The sequence below is a fragment of the Mus caroli genome, chromosome 10 (genome assembly GCF_900094665.2).
Source record: "Mus caroli chromosome 10, CAROLI_EIJ_v1.1, whole genome shotgun sequence".
NCBI lineage: Eukaryota > Metazoa > Chordata > Mammalia > Rodentia > Muridae > Mus > Mus caroli.
The window spans coordinates 13,091,178-13,107,027 of NC_034579.1; the positions used below are offsets into that span (position 1 = coordinate 13,091,178).

The 15,850-nt window shown below is 38.0% G+C and overlaps 1 non-coding gene across 1 annotated transcript; it reads left to right on the forward strand.

The window, feature by feature from the left end:
• Positions 1 to 10,901: 10,901 nt before the first annotated feature.
• On the forward strand, positions 10,902 to 11,005 carry LOC115032183. Its single transcript, XR_003837844.1, has one exon. It is a non-coding gene; the product is annotated as a U6 spliceosomal RNA (small nuclear RNA).
• The last annotated feature ends 4,845 nt before the right edge of the window (positions 11,006 to 15,850 follow it).

Sequence of the window (15,850 nt, forward strand, 5' to 3'; positions counted from 1 at the left end):
ATACCACCTTCCCCTGCCCCCAAATATATATGTTTTTTTAATTTTAGGTAGAGTTGCTTGGATACAAAAACATCTGACAGAATGTAAATAATTGTAGAGCAATTTGTAAGATTTTTAAACAATAAAGAAAGGTTACTAACAGTGAACAAGGTCTCTAAAATTGGGCTTTGGTGACAATAGAATGAAAAGGAACATTACAAGTATCTGCTGGAAGATTTTTTAAAATATTAATGACTCTAGAAACAGAGAAGCGTCTACAGTATTAGATGAACAAAGAATCTGCCCTAGTAGAGGCTTCATGAAGGAAGCAGTTGCTTTCAATATTTTCCAAATAATTACTGTGATATTTTAAATAGCACAAAGGATTCAGAACGTAATGTAGACTATTAAAATAGAAAGAATTTCTTTGACCTGAAATATCAACAGAGAAATAATACTTTGCATCCTCTAGGGCAGGTCTCGAAAAATCTAGAGGAATACTTAAAATAATGTTGGTCTTCAATGTTGAAATTTATAGAGGAGAGAAAATAGAGAAGCAGTGTCCTGAAGACACACCATTGCAGCATTGTGTTTCTATGGGTTGTGTGCCCACTCTGAAAGAGGTTTTCTTTTTATGTGTCAACAAAGAAAAAAGTTTGGTACCACCAGAGTCCTTCACTGCTTGACCCCATAGACCCCAAGTCCCCCTGGAGAAACCTATGAATGGTTTGCTCATTTCTGTCGAGCATTCTGACCCCCTCTGAGTTTGTGCTTTGGACTCACACCCATCATTCCAGCCATTTGCATTCTCTTCTATGTTTTGTGTTTTATCTCATATCATTTAATTGGAATAAATTTTGTCACCTGGCCCTTGTGTCATGGAAACCTAATAGAGGTTAGACTCACAGTAAGATGGTGAGTCAATGGAACATTTTGTCTTGTTTCCTGTTTTCTTCCCATTTTTCTTATGAAGAAATCCCATGAATATTAGAATGAGTCTTAATCTGCTACCAAATGCTGCAATCCAGGTCACAGTAAGCACGTGAACTCTCATATGATCTGCGCAATGTCAGCTCCAAGTGCCTACTTACATCAGGTCCTAGAAACAGTCCAACTTTTTTGATACCATGCTTCCTCTTAACTCTCGGTGAAAATTCAAACACTCACAGAAAAAAAAAAAAGCTAACTTTCTTAATGTCATTCAGTTAGAAAAAGAAGCAAAAATGCAGACACAGCTGGAAAGAGCCAGGTATGACAAGAATAATATCCCTCCACCCCTCTTCTGTATTGACAGACCCTGAATTCTAAACACACACAATACTGATGGAATAAATGAAGTATGAATAAAACTAAATTCGTTTGGCTGCTTTGATGAATTCTCAATTGTTACAAAGGTTTGGTGGTTTTCATAGTTGTAGATCTGTTTTCAATAAACTTAATAATTTTTTAGTTCCTTACTACCTACAATTAAAGAGAAGACAGGAAAGATATCTATTTTAGTTCTTTCTGCTTTACACTCAGTTGAAGATTCCAGAAACTCATAGCTAATAAACTATAAAATGATCTCAGTTGTTAGACCAACTTATGGCTGCTAGACAAAGGTCAAATATTTCCATGATTAAAACCAACAATATCAAAACAAGTTAATTCTCATCTGAAATAAATAGGCTCACCCCTGGGCATCATTATACACTTTTAAATATTTTTAGGTAGAGATGTGTTACTAAATATATTTTAAAGAGTTTTTTAAATGAACAAAGTATTTCTAAAGTTATTGTTGTGGAATTCTAAGTTGTGACTGTAGTAGAACTTTGCTAGGACTACAAGATTCATATTAGCATGTAGAATCTTCTTTTTTCATACATAACAATATTTTTTTAGTCAATTTGGGTGACTATGATAAAACCCTATAGTCTAAGCAGCTTAAACAATAGACTTCTGTTTCCTGCAGTTCTAGAGTCAGAAAAGGCTAAGATCAAAACGTCCCAGTAGACTTTATCCTTGGGGAAGGATGTCTTTCTGGCTTGTGAGTAGCTGTTTTCTCATTGTTTATTCAAATTGCCTTGGTATGTAAGAATGTTAAAACAATGTGTTGAGGAATCTTCTTTTTTTATAGAAAGGCTCTAATTTCGTCACAAGGTACCTGTCCTTATGACTTCATTACTAATTGTTTCTCAAAAGTCCTGGTACTTTTGAAACATATTAAAACTAGGCTTTGTGAATTTGGGAGAAAAACAGACTTACCTTTATGAAAACGCTAGCATTTAGTTATGATTTATCTGGTCCTTCAGTACGATACAGAGCTAAGCTGAGAGGAAGAGTTGGGACTATTGTCTTAGACCTTCAATTTTCCATCGAAGGACCTAGGAAAGGATTTCCAACACAGAAGAAAGCCGATGACTGAATAGTAATATATCTTGCTTAAGGGGTCATACATAACCTCACTAAGAAAGAAATAGGAAAAACAAACAGATCAGGTCTACAGAAAACAGAAAAGCAAAGGGGCTGCAGAAAATAAACTTTGAAGCAACAGTAACTCTGAAAGTGAATGGAGACAGGGATAACAAAGAAGGAGATGTAGAGACATGGGAAAGGTTTGAGAAACTAGATGTTTACTTTCTGGACAATTTAAAAAAAATATTAACTGAGGACAGGAGAGATGGCTCAGTGTTTATGAGTGCAGGCTTCTAGTCTCCAGGACCTCCTGAGTTAGGCTCCCAGCACCCATTCAGGTGCCTCACAACTGCTTGTAACTCCAGCTCCAGAATCTTCCTCTTGGAGCATAGGCTCTCAGAGGGACAGGGCCCCACACAGATATACACAGAGCTAAAATGAAAATAAAGTCTTGAGTACAGAGAGTAGGAATCACTGGAACTGATTTAATGTGAGTGAACTCCCTTGTGTAGAGTACAGGCTATAGACTCCAGCTACCTGGTGATTTCAATGCCTTGCCCTTGGAAGCAACAGTGTCTGTCTTCTTCATGCTTCAAGTTCCTGTTCTTATTGAGGCTGGATATGGTTAACATAATTAGAATCAATTTTATTGACTTTGTCTTACAGGGTAGGTGCTTTAGAATGTATAACCTTTCATTTGAAATGATAATAACTAACATATTGTCAGCTTTATACATAAACACATTATCAAATTTTTTTAAAGATTTATTTATTATATGTAAGTACACTGTAGCTGTCTTCAGACACTCCAGAAGAGGGCGCCAGATCTCATTACGGATGGTTGTGAGCCACCATGTGGTTGCTGGTATTTGAACTCCGGACCTTAGGAAGAGCAGTCGGGTGCTCTTACCCACTGAGCCATCTCACCAGCCCATACATTATCAAATTTTTAAAAGAAGCAATGAGGGGCTAGAGAAATGGGACTCAGGAGTTAGTGTTTCTCTTGCAGAAGACGCACAACCACCTGAAATTCTAACTCCAGAGGTTATGACACCTCTGGCCTCCACACATAAAGAGATGGAGAAATGACTCCGTACTTAAGAGTACTTGTTCTTAAAGAGGACTCATGTTGATTTCTAGCACCTACATGGTAGTCTAAAACTTCCATATCTCCAGTTCCACAAAGTTCAGTGCTCTCATGTGACTTCTACAGGCATCAGGCACACATGTGGTGCATAGACATACATGTGAGTAAAACACTGGTACTCATAAAATAATGCAAAATAAACTATAATATAAAGAAGCACCAAAAACAAGTCTTGAGTAATTTATGTGGTAGCACATTTGTACTAGTAATTTGGGGCATTGTTTAAATACTAGATAAAGCAGATTTGGTAATCATGTTCACATATCCTGATACCCTGTGTGTGTGTGTGTGTGTGTGTGTGTGTATATATCTACATTATTGATAAAAAAAGATCAAGACAGCTAAAAATATCCTAACTTGGTGTCAGACATGGAGCTAACTGTTAACATCTACTATAGAAACAATATAAATTCCAGCAGGGAAGGATTTTCTCAGCCCTTGGGAGTGGGGAGCAGTAATTAGGTCTAATGGAAACAATTGAGAAGAGGAACATTAGGCCAATCAGGAAAAAACTTCCAGCAAATGAAAACTATTCGATAATGGAATGACTTCCCAGGAGAAAGGTAAGAAGCCATGTAGAACTCTGCTGGACACTAGAAGACAACTCATTGTCTCAGCGTTTACAATCCTTTATGTCCCATGTGTGTATGTGTGCCAATATTTTATTCTATTTAATGAAACATTCAAATCTTTCCAACAAAGACTGTGAATATAGAAAGACTACACTGTATATATGAAAGGTAATATAATTGTATGACTATTAATTTCTCTAGATAAGTGCATATATATTCATGAATAGAAAGAAAGAGTTGATAGATAGATCTATACATATATAAAATTAAACATAATAGAGGATAGATACATAATACACATATGTATACAATAATACATAATAGAAGATAAGTGAAAATTAGGTAAATAGGTAGATGATAGATAGATAGTAGATAGGGCAAAGTAGGAAGTAAGAAAAAGGAAACTAGAGAGAACATGGGAATTTAAAGTTAGATTTTTTTAAACTTTCATTGTCAAATTAAAACACTAAAAACTGTAGCTGATGGATGTAATAGAAATATGCTAAGGAAGCAAAGCTTAAAATTGCCCATTTATACTACATACACCCCCAGTGTCAGAAGCAACCAAATTACATTTCTTTCCTGTTAATACGTGTTGCCTTTGAAAATAAGCCCAACCATTTGTCTAAAACTCCAGAAGCAACCAAAAGAGTTCAGGTGACAAATTAAAAATGTTTCAACTCTCAGGTGAGAGCTGAAGTTTCAGTAACTTGACTTTTTCTTCAGGACAATCACTTTCCAAAAGCCTCTGCCCCCACGGAGTGACACAGTCCCATCCCACATAGATCACTGTATCAGTATCAGTGTTGGCAAATGTATCAACAGCAGCCTGACTGGTGAACACCATGCTTGTCTAATCGTCCACAGCTGATAGCAAGATCAAGCATGGTTGACGACAGCAATCTCTACGGGATTTTCCAAAGCAATACTGTTTCCAAAGCAATACTGTTTTCTTTTCTTCTTCTTCTTCTTCTTCTTCTTCTTCTTCTTCTTCTTCTTCTTCTTCTTCTTCTTCTTCTTCTTCTTCTTCTTCTTCTTCTTCTTCTTCCTCCTCCTCCTCCTCTTCCTCCTCCTCCTCCTCCTCCTCCTCTTCTTCTTCTTTCTTTTTTTCAACTCAGAGAAAGGAAGTTATTAAGGCAAGACAGATACAAAAACAGCATTTAGGTGGCTGCACTAAACCCATGCCTGCTTGATGAAATGTCACATTTTCATGACTTCACCCAAGAACAAACCCACAGAGTAAAGCACCCCATGGAGTGAATGCTATGCCAAATGTCCAATCAAATTCACTATGAATCACACAGAAGTAATTTCTAAGGACGCCTGAATGAAAATCTTAACTTTCCCCTCTGCACAATGAAAGAATTCAAAGCTGAGGATCAGGGTGGGGCCACCAGGGAGTTTATGTAACTACTTTAAAAAAATATCATCCAAACACTCTACATGGCTTAATATCTGACCAAATACATTTTTGTTATACAATGTTTAGGATATATTTGCATAAAACAAAGTAAGCCACATGGAATACTACAGTGCCAGAATAAATACCATTAAATTTTTTGTTATATTTTTCTACCCTGATATATTCTGAAAACAGGTGTTTTAGAAACAAAACTTTAGGACTTATATGTGATATGTTTGATAATAATATAATATATAATATGTATTACATATCACATAATATAACAATAAGAAATATATCACCTTGCTATTTTGTATAGCAATTTTAATATATACTATACTGTCCACATCATTTGTTAAAAAATGTTTTGCTTTGTTTTTCTGAAGTCCAAAGAGGAATTTTATTGAGTCAAGTTGTAGCATTTAAGAGCACTGGCTGTTCTTCTAGAAGTTATGAGTTCAATTCCCAGTAACTATATGGTAGCTTTATAACCATCTAAAATGGAATCTGATTCCCTCTTCTGGTGTGCATGAAAACAGAATAAATAGATAGATAGATAGATAGATAGAGATAGAGATAGAGATAGAGATAGAGATATCCTTAAAAACAATTTTCATTTTGTAATTTTTCTGTACCATGGTAGTTCTCACTAATGTTGTACTCCATTCCCTGAACTCCTTTTCTTTAGACTTTTCTCTATTGTTCTTGACCAATGTTTCTGATTATTCTGAGTCCTATCATTTTTTCTCACCTTTTCTTTGATGCCTACCATGAATATTTTCTTGGAATGATGAGCTTAGATCATGTCGCAACAGGAATGGAACTCTTAAGATTTTCCTATATGATTTTTAAAATATCCTTAAAATATTTGTAATGACTTTCCTATCTATCAGTAAGTGTATTTCTTATGGCTTTAGGCTGAGTAATTCTTTGTATGTCTTTGCTTTCTGCATCTATGAATCTATAAATTCTGCTGTATTTTTGCTTGCATTGGTCAAAGCCACCATGCCTTACTGATTTGATGTGCTACTTCACAAAATCATCATGACCCTACTCATAAAATGATCATAACTAGTTTCCTTGCATATCTCTAAAAGACCCTGAAGTAAGATTTACTTCCCCCTAAGATGCAGCTGTCATTGACAAACATATCTTATAAATTTTCTCTTTTGGATTGAAAAATAAAAACTGTAAAGATTAGTCTCCACTCAAAACCTTAATCCATGAATGGGTATAGGAACTGACAAATTATATTAGGACCCAAATACGTAGAACTCACAGGAGAGTGGATAGCCATGCTGTGAGAGAAGCCTACTCTCTTCCCTATCTAAGGGACTTCTACCCCTCTCCTAGCCTCTAGCTGCATTTTATTTAAAGAGATAGTTCTCAAAGTGATATCTCTAGACCAATATAATTTCCAGTGTACTGGCTAGCTTTGTGTCAACTTGATACAGCTGGAGTTATCACAGAGAAAGGAGCTTCAGTTGAGGAAATGCCTCCATGAGAAACAACTGTAAGGCATTTTCTCAATTAGTGATCAAGGGGGAAAGGCCCCTTGTGGATGGGACCATCTCTGGGCTGGTAGTCTTGGCTCTATAAGAGAGCAGGCTGAGCAAGCCAGGGGAAGCAAGCCAGTAAAGAACATCCCTTCATGACCTCTGCATCACCTCCTGCTTTCTGACCTGCTTGAGTTCCAGTCCTGACTTCCTTGGTTATGAACAGCAATATGGAAGTGTAAGCTGAATAAAGCCTTTCCTCCCCAACTGCTTCTTGCTCATGATGTTTGTGCAGGAATAGAAACCCTGACTAAGACATCCAGTATTTTATTAAAACTTAACTGCTCTATAGACTCTGAATAGTAACCTAAACTATAGGAAGCCACTTACATGGTACTCATGGAACCAAGAGGAGGAGAACACTTGGTATGAGAGACTTTGCCAAGAAAATATCCAGGTAATAGCCAATAAAATATTACAGATTTGACATTGTTCTAGAGCCACCCTTGACTGGATTTATTAGTATAGACATTTCTCTATTTATCTTTCTGTCATGTATCATTTATTATACAATTTTAATATATCTAAAACACAGATGTTGAGTAAGTTCAACCCTTTTCTCAAAGGCAACACACATACACATACAGACACACACACACACACACACACACACACACACATGAATTTTATCTTTTAAGAAACTAAAACCAGGCCATTAGTTTTCTCATTTATCATTTTTAATCTATGTGACTAATTAACTAATGTCAAGTATTCTGCTTCTTAAAATATAAGCTTTTGATAATTGTTTAAAAAGCTCCATAGTAAAGTGCAAGATACCTCCCAAAGATAATATTACAAGTATTTCTTAATTGAATTGGAAATCCTGGTGAGTGGACATGGAGCCGTAGATCATGAAGAAGCCCTGTAAAGAAGTGGCTGATGGGAAAGGGAGGTAATAAGAAGGGAGAGCCTAACAAGATAGCAATTACAATGAAGGACAGTCATGGAGAACTGGAAAGTTTATCTCTGGGCAGTGAGAAGGTCCAGATGAGATATAGGAGACAAACATCAACACCTCAGGATGTTAGGTGGGTGGGTGCAAGTATTAGAAGAAAGGAGGCTGATCTTGTATATTCAAACATTGAATAGAAAAGGTTAACCACCATTGCCCCTGTATGAGGGACATGATGATATAACTGATCGTTGTCACTAGAATCACTGTCAGATTTTATCCTGTGAATCTAAGGTTCTCTCCTTAGGAAATGGAGACACTCTTAGTTAGGCTCTGATCAGGGTAACATGCTTCCCCTTCCCCAAGCACTTTTCTGACTACATGCTTTCCAGACCTCTCTCACTCAAACTCTATCTCATATTCTTTGCCTTCAACATCTAGACTAATCCTTTACATGCTTTAGACAGAGATCACTTGTCACTTCTATCCCAGACCTCTCTCTGATCCACTGGAGAAGTTCATGTCCCCTGTCAAGTTTCTCATTGTTCCAGTCTTTACATCATCTGCCACACATGCTGTATTAATTACATCCCCATAACTACAGTGAAGCTACTCTGCTTGGTCATCAGGACCTAAGGAACTGTCAAGGACAGGATAGGGATGTGCAAAACTATCTAAATATTTGGGCTGGAGAATCTGCTCAGCAGGTGAGAGTGACTGTTGCTGTTGCAGAGGACCAGGGTTCAATTCCCAGCACCCCCATGGTAGCTCACAACCCTGTGTATCACAAGTTGTAGGGAATTTGAGACCTTCTTTTAACTAATGCAGGTACCTGGTGCACATGTGATAAATATACATTCAGCTAACACATTCGTACACATAAAAAATAAGTTTTTAAAACATAATGTAAATATTTGCTGGATACATACACAACTTCTAACTACCATGAACAAGCAAAAAAAAAAAAAAAAACTGCCCTTCCCTACCTCTAAGTCTTTTTACTTATTATCTCTCGTGTTGTTGTAAAGTCCATGTCTTCATTGCCACCATTCCATTTATACAATTTGCCGAGTCATCAAAAAAGTCTTTCATTCTCTTAATTTCATACAAAAGCCAATAATCCCACACCATTTACAACACACATGTGTACCTGTGTACTGGTCCTGTATACACTCAGCTCACAAACACAATGGCAACAAAAATAACTTGGTTTATTACTTTCATTTCAGTTCTATATAGTTTCTGAATGAGGAAAAAACCAAATCCCCTTTCCTGTGTTGGAGCAGAGTTGAGACACAACAGAGTCTATGAAACTGATTATAGCTAGAGACAGTAAGTATCCTATCCATTCTAGGTCTTTCATAGCTGGGAAAACAAGAAGAGAAGTAACAAGAAATAGATAAGGAAGAGATGGTATGTACAAATACGAAGATGTCTCACATACCAAGGCCTCATAGCCAAAGCAGATAATAGTCAAGCTTCTGGGTGGGGAGGCTAACAGAGACTTTTCCAAATGTGGGATAATTGTAGCACTAATACTCTACTAATTAAACATAGGAACACTCCTGTCCATTAGCTCTTGTGAGATATGATGGTGGTAAAAAGAAACTCCTCTGGCTTCACACAGTTGCTCCCCATTCTCTCCTTGCGAACATGAGGTTATCATAAGAGTGAGAACCTTACAACTTTCTGATAATTGTCAGCATTCAGATGGTGTACACTGTCTGTTCATTTGCTTATCATCATCCATATGTGCTGAATTGTGTGTCCATCAAATCCACAGGCTAAGAATTCCATTGCCTCAGAAAATGGCTGTATTCTGTGACAGGGTATTTATGTAAGAAATTAAAGTTAGGTTAAGTTCATACTATTAGGGTGGAGTCTAATAAAATTTCCCTGATTTTCCAAGAAGAAATTTAGGTGGAAGAAGTACACACAAAAGAAAATTAATCTACAAGGTGTGAAATCTCAAAAAACAAAACAAAACAAAACAAAACAAAACAAAACAAAACAAAACAAACCAGCTCTGGTAACAACTTAATCTCATCTCTACAGACTCCAGTACTATGAGAAAATAAACTTAGCCCATGTTGTTCTGTAATGGCAACACTAGAAAATAAATATATCATCTATTTTTAGATGTCTATGTGTAGTCATGTAAACAAGTCAACTACCTACTACTCCAAAAATTTAATTGTTGGCTAATTTAATAAGAAAGGAGGAAATGTCCAAAATGGATAACAAAGAAGATTAACTGCAAAGTTAAATGGAGGAGACATTCAGCAAAGAAAATTGTCATAAAGAAAATGATGCTCAGTTCCTGGATGATGGCATATGCCTTTAATCCAAGCACTGGGGACAAAAAGACAGATTGTTACAAGTTCAGGGCCAGTCTGATCTACATAGTGAGTGCAGGCCAGCCAAGGCTAAATAATGAGATCCTCTATCAAAAAAAAAAAAAAAAAAAAAAAAAAAANGCCTTTAATCCAAGCACTGGGGACAAAAAGACAGATTGTTACAAGTTCAGGGCCAGTCTGATCTACATAGTGAGTGCAGGCCAGCCAAGGCTAAAAAAAAAGAACCTCTATCAAAAAAAAAAAAAAAAAAAAAAAAAAAAGAAGTGATCCTCCAAGAAACTATTACATCGCCCACCTTTTGTAAATTGACACCTCAGATTATCCCATTTAAAACTACCAATAAGAGAGAAGCCAGCCATAGCCCCTGATTTTAATCCCAGCCCTCAGAAGGTATAGATAATAAGTGGATCTGGATGAGTTCCAGGTCAGCTACTTATATATGAGTTCTATTTCAAACATGAGTGTGTGTGTGTGTGTGTGTGTGTGTGTGTGTGTGTGTGTGTGAATGTGTGGTATGACTGCAGTATATGGATGTGTGTGAGTGGATGGAAAGAGAGAAAGAGAGACAGAGACAGACAGAGAAATATAGCTATATGAGAGAGATGCTTACTTCAGCAGCACATGTACTAAAATTGAAAGGATACAGAGGTTTGCATGCCCCCTTTGCAAAAATAACACATAAATGTATGAAGTATTGCATATCTTTACTTCTAGCAGGAATTTCTATGCTCCTTTGAAACATTCTTCATTTTTTTAAAAGATATTTTCTTTATTTACATTTCAAATATTCAAACCCTTTCCTGGTTTCCCCTCTGAAAACCCCCTATCTCCCCTCCTCCTGCTCACCAACCCACACACTCCTGCTTCCTGGCCCTGGCATTCCCCTACACTGGGGCAACTAGACTTAACAGAACCAAGGATCCCCTCCTCCCATTGATATCCAACAAGGCCATCCTCTGCTACATATGCATAGGCCATGGGTCTCCATGTGTACTCTTTGGTTGGTGGTTTAGTTCCTGGGAGTTCTAGGGGTATTGGTTGGTTCATTTTGAGACAGGTTCTCAGTCTATAGCTTTGCCTTACCTGGAACTCCATGTGTGCAGACTTTGAACTTCCTGTGATCCTCTTGCCTCTGCCTCCCAACTGTTAGGAATACTTATTCCTACACCACTATACACTAAAGCCAGAATTCATGCCTAGGGTCGGGGTAGTATGTACAGATACATACAGTCTGGTTTTTTGGCTATTTTCTTTTCTGGCTAATGTTTATTGCACCTCACGGGCACAGCTCCTGTCTGTATAAATTAACTGTCACTATTATTTCAGTGTGTTCTACCCTGGTTTCTGTATCAGTGTGAAAACATGAACTCAAGTCACTAGGTGATCACTGGTGTTGTAGACAGCAGGTGCCAGCACAGCTTATTTAAAACACCCTCCTCTGCCCACCCTTCCAAAGGCTCTGGCTGACCAACTCTGCTACCATTTAGGCCCATATCCAGTGCTTTGAGTCAGTCCAACCCAACATCAAAAACATATATGAACCACCAGAGTGTGTGTAGGAATTGATCCTGTAGAATAAGAGCTGCATAATCACCATGACTCTGGAGAACAGCAGGATATCTGAGAGAAGTCTCAGAGATAGTCCAGTATGATGGTGTGTCAAAAATCAGAAACCATGAACCAGACCAATGAAATCCCAAAAAAATCATCAGATCCCACAACAAAAAAAAAAAAAAAAAAAAAAAAACCCTGGAAAATCTGGATGAAAAAGACAATTTTCTAGACAGATACCAGGCACCAAAATTAAATAAGGATCAAATAAACCATCTAAACAGTCCCATAACCCCTAAAGAATTAGAAGTAGCCATCAAAAGTCTGCCAACCAAAAAAAGTCCAGGATAGGTTTAGTGCAGAATTCTATCAGACTTTCAAAGACCTAATACCAATACTCTTCAAACTATTCCACAAAATATAAACAGAAGGAACACTACCCAATTCATTTTAAGAAGTCACAATTACACTCATACCAAAACCACAAAAAGACCAAACAAAGAAAGAGAACATCAGACCAATTTCACTTAAGAATATTGATGCAAAAATACTCAATAAAATTCTCACAAACTGAATCCAAGAACACATCAAAATGACCATCCATCATGAACAAGTAGGCTTCGTCCCAGGGATGCAGAGATGGTTCAATATATGGAAATCCACCAATGTAATCCACTGTATAAACAAACTCATAGAAAAAACACATGATCATTTCATTAGGTGCTGAAAAAAGCATTTGACAAAAATCAACACCCCTTCAAGATAAAAGTCTTGGAAAGATCAGGAATTCAAGGGCCATACTTAAACATAGTAAAATCAATATAGAGCAAACCAGTAGTCAACATCAAACTAAATGGAGAGAAACTTGAAGCAATCCAATTAAAATCACAGACTAGACAAGGCTGCCCACTCTTCCCATATCTATTCATTATAGTACTTGAAGTCCTAGCCAGAACAATTAGCCAACAATAGGAGGTTAAAGGGATACAAATTAGAAAGAAAGAACTCAAAATATCACTATTTTCAGACAATATAATAGTATAATTAAGTGATCCCAAAAATTGCATCAGAGAACGCCTAAACCTGAAAACAACTTCAGCAAAGGGGTTGGATACAAAATAAACTCAAACAAATCGGTAGCCTTTTTCTACTCAAAGGATAAATAAGCTGAGAAGGAAATTAGGGAAACAACACCCTTCTCAATATTCACAAATAATATAAAATACCTTGGTGTGACTCTAACCAAGCAAGTGAAAGATGTGTATGAAAAGAACTTCAATTCTCTGAAGAAAGAAATGAAAGAAGTTCTCAGAAGATGNAAAGATCTCCCATGCTCATGGATTAGCAGTATTAATATAGTAAAAATGACTGTCTTGCTGAAATCAATCTATAGATTCAATGCAATCCTCATCAAAATTCCAACTCAGTTCTTCATAGAGTTAGAACACTTTGCAAATTCATTTGTCATAACAAAAAACAGAGGATAGCAAAAACTACTCTCAACAATAAAGAACTTCTGGAGGAATCACCATCTCTGACATCAAGCTGTATTACAGAGCATGGAGCTGGAAGATCAGTGGAACAGAATTGAAGATGCAGAAATGAATCCACACACCTATGGTCACTTGATCTTTGACAAATGAGTTAAAAACCATCCAGTGGAAAAAAGACAGCATTTTCACCAAATGGTGCTGGTTCAACTGGAGGTTAGCATGTAGAATTCAAATTGATGCATTCTTATCTCCTTGTACAAAGCTCAAGCCCAAGTGGATCAAGGCCATCCACCAAAAAAAAAAAAAAAAAAAAAAAACAGATACACTGAATGTAATAGAAGAGAAAGTGGGGAAAAGCCTTGACCACAAGGGTACACAGAAAAATTCCTTAACAGAACACCAATGGTTTATGCTCTAAGATCAAGAATCAACAAATGGGACCTCATAAAATTGCAAAGTTTCTGTAAGGCAAAGGACACTATCAATAGGACAAAATGACAACCAACACATTAGTAAAAGGGCTGATAGAGGGCTATGATCCAGTATATACAAAGAACTCAAGAAGTTAGACTACAGAGAACCAAATAACACTATTTAAAAATGGGGTACAGACCAAAAAAAGAATTCTCAACTGAGGAAATTTGAATGGCCAATAAGCACCTAAAGAAATGTTTAACATCCTTAGTCATCAGGGAATTGCAAATCAAAACAACCCTGAGATTCCTCCTCACACCAGTCAGAAAGGCTAAGATCAAAACTCAGGTGACAGCAGATGGTGTTGAGGATGTGGAAAAAGGGACACTCCTTCATTGTTGATGGGATTACAAGGTGGTACAAACACTATGGGAATCAGTCTGAAGGTTTCCCAGAAAATTGGAAATAGTTCTACCTGAGGACCCAGCTATACCACTCCTGCTCATATACCAAAAAGATGCTCCAACACATAAAAAGGACACATGCTTCACTATGTTCATAGCAGTCTTATTTACAATAGCCAGAAGCTGGAAAGAACCCAGATGTCCTTCAACAGAAGAATAGATACAGAAAATGTGGTACATTTACACAATGGAGTACTACTCATTACTACTATTAAAAACACTGACTTCATGAAATTCTTAGGCAAATGGATTGAATTTAAAAATATCCTCAGTGACGTAACACAATCACAAAAGAACACACATGGTACACACTCACTGATAAGTAGTTATTATCCCAAAAGCTCAGAATACCCATGATACAATTCACAGACCACATGAAGTTCAAGAAGAAGGAAGACCAAAGTGTGGATGTTTCAGTCCTTCTTAGAAGGGAAAACAAAATACTCTAGAGAAGAAATATGGAGACAAAGTGTGGAACAGATGCTGAAGGAAAGGCCACCCAGAGACACCCCCACCTGGGGATCCATCCCATATACAGTTACCAAACCTAGATACTATTGTAGATGCTAAGAAGTGCCTGCTGAGAGAAGCCTCATATAGCTGTCTCCTGAGAGGCTCTGCCAGAGCCTGACAAATACAGAGGTGGATGCTTGAAGCCAACCATTGCACAACAGTAGCACAGGGTCCCCAATAAAGGAGTTAGAGGGAGGATTGAAGGAGCTGAGGGGGTTTGCAACCCCATAGGAAGAAAAACATCAATTAAGCAGAACCCCAGAGATCCCAGGGACTAAACCATCAACCAAGGAGTACACATGGAGGGATCCATGGCTTCAGCCACACATGTCGCAGAGGATGGCCTTTTCAGACATCAATAGTAGAAGAGGTCCTTTGTCCTGTGAAGGCTCGATGCCCCAGTGTAGGGGAATGCCAGGGCAGGGATGTGGGAGCAGGTGAGTGGGTGGAGGAGCACCTTCATAGAACCAGGGAAAGGCAGGATGGGATAGAGGATTTCTGGGCGGGGGGGGGGATAGGGGGGAACAGGAAAGGGGATAACATTTGAAATGTAAGTAAATAAAATATCCAATAAAGAGGATAGGGGTCTGACCAGCCCAGGAGCGCTTTGCCTAAGCATCAGCTGCGCCGAGAGTATTCTGCACAGGTGAGAGTGTAGAATACAGAAGCTAACAGCTTCTGGGACAGGTGGGAGCCACAGAGCTTCTAAGGCAGCCTCCTTTTCGGATCCCAGACATCCAGCCACTTTCCCAGCCAGAGGATAGGGGTCTGCCCGGACCGAGAGCGCTTTGCCTGAGCATCTGCAGCAGATAACTTGGTTCCGGGATTCATCCAAGAATATTCTGCATAGGTGAGAGTGTGGAATACAGAAGCTAGCAGCTTCTGGGATAGGCTGAAGCAACTCAGCTTCCGGGACAGGTCCTGTTTTGGGCCTTCATCTTCGGCCAGGAGAGAGGTCCTAACTCCCAATATCTGTGCACCTTACCTATAAGAGGAGAGCTTGCCTGCAGAAAGTGCTTTGACCACTGAAACTCAGAGGAGAGAGCTAGTCTCCCAGGTCTGCTGATAGAGGCTAAAAGAATCACCTGAGGAACAAGCTCTAACCAGAGACAACTA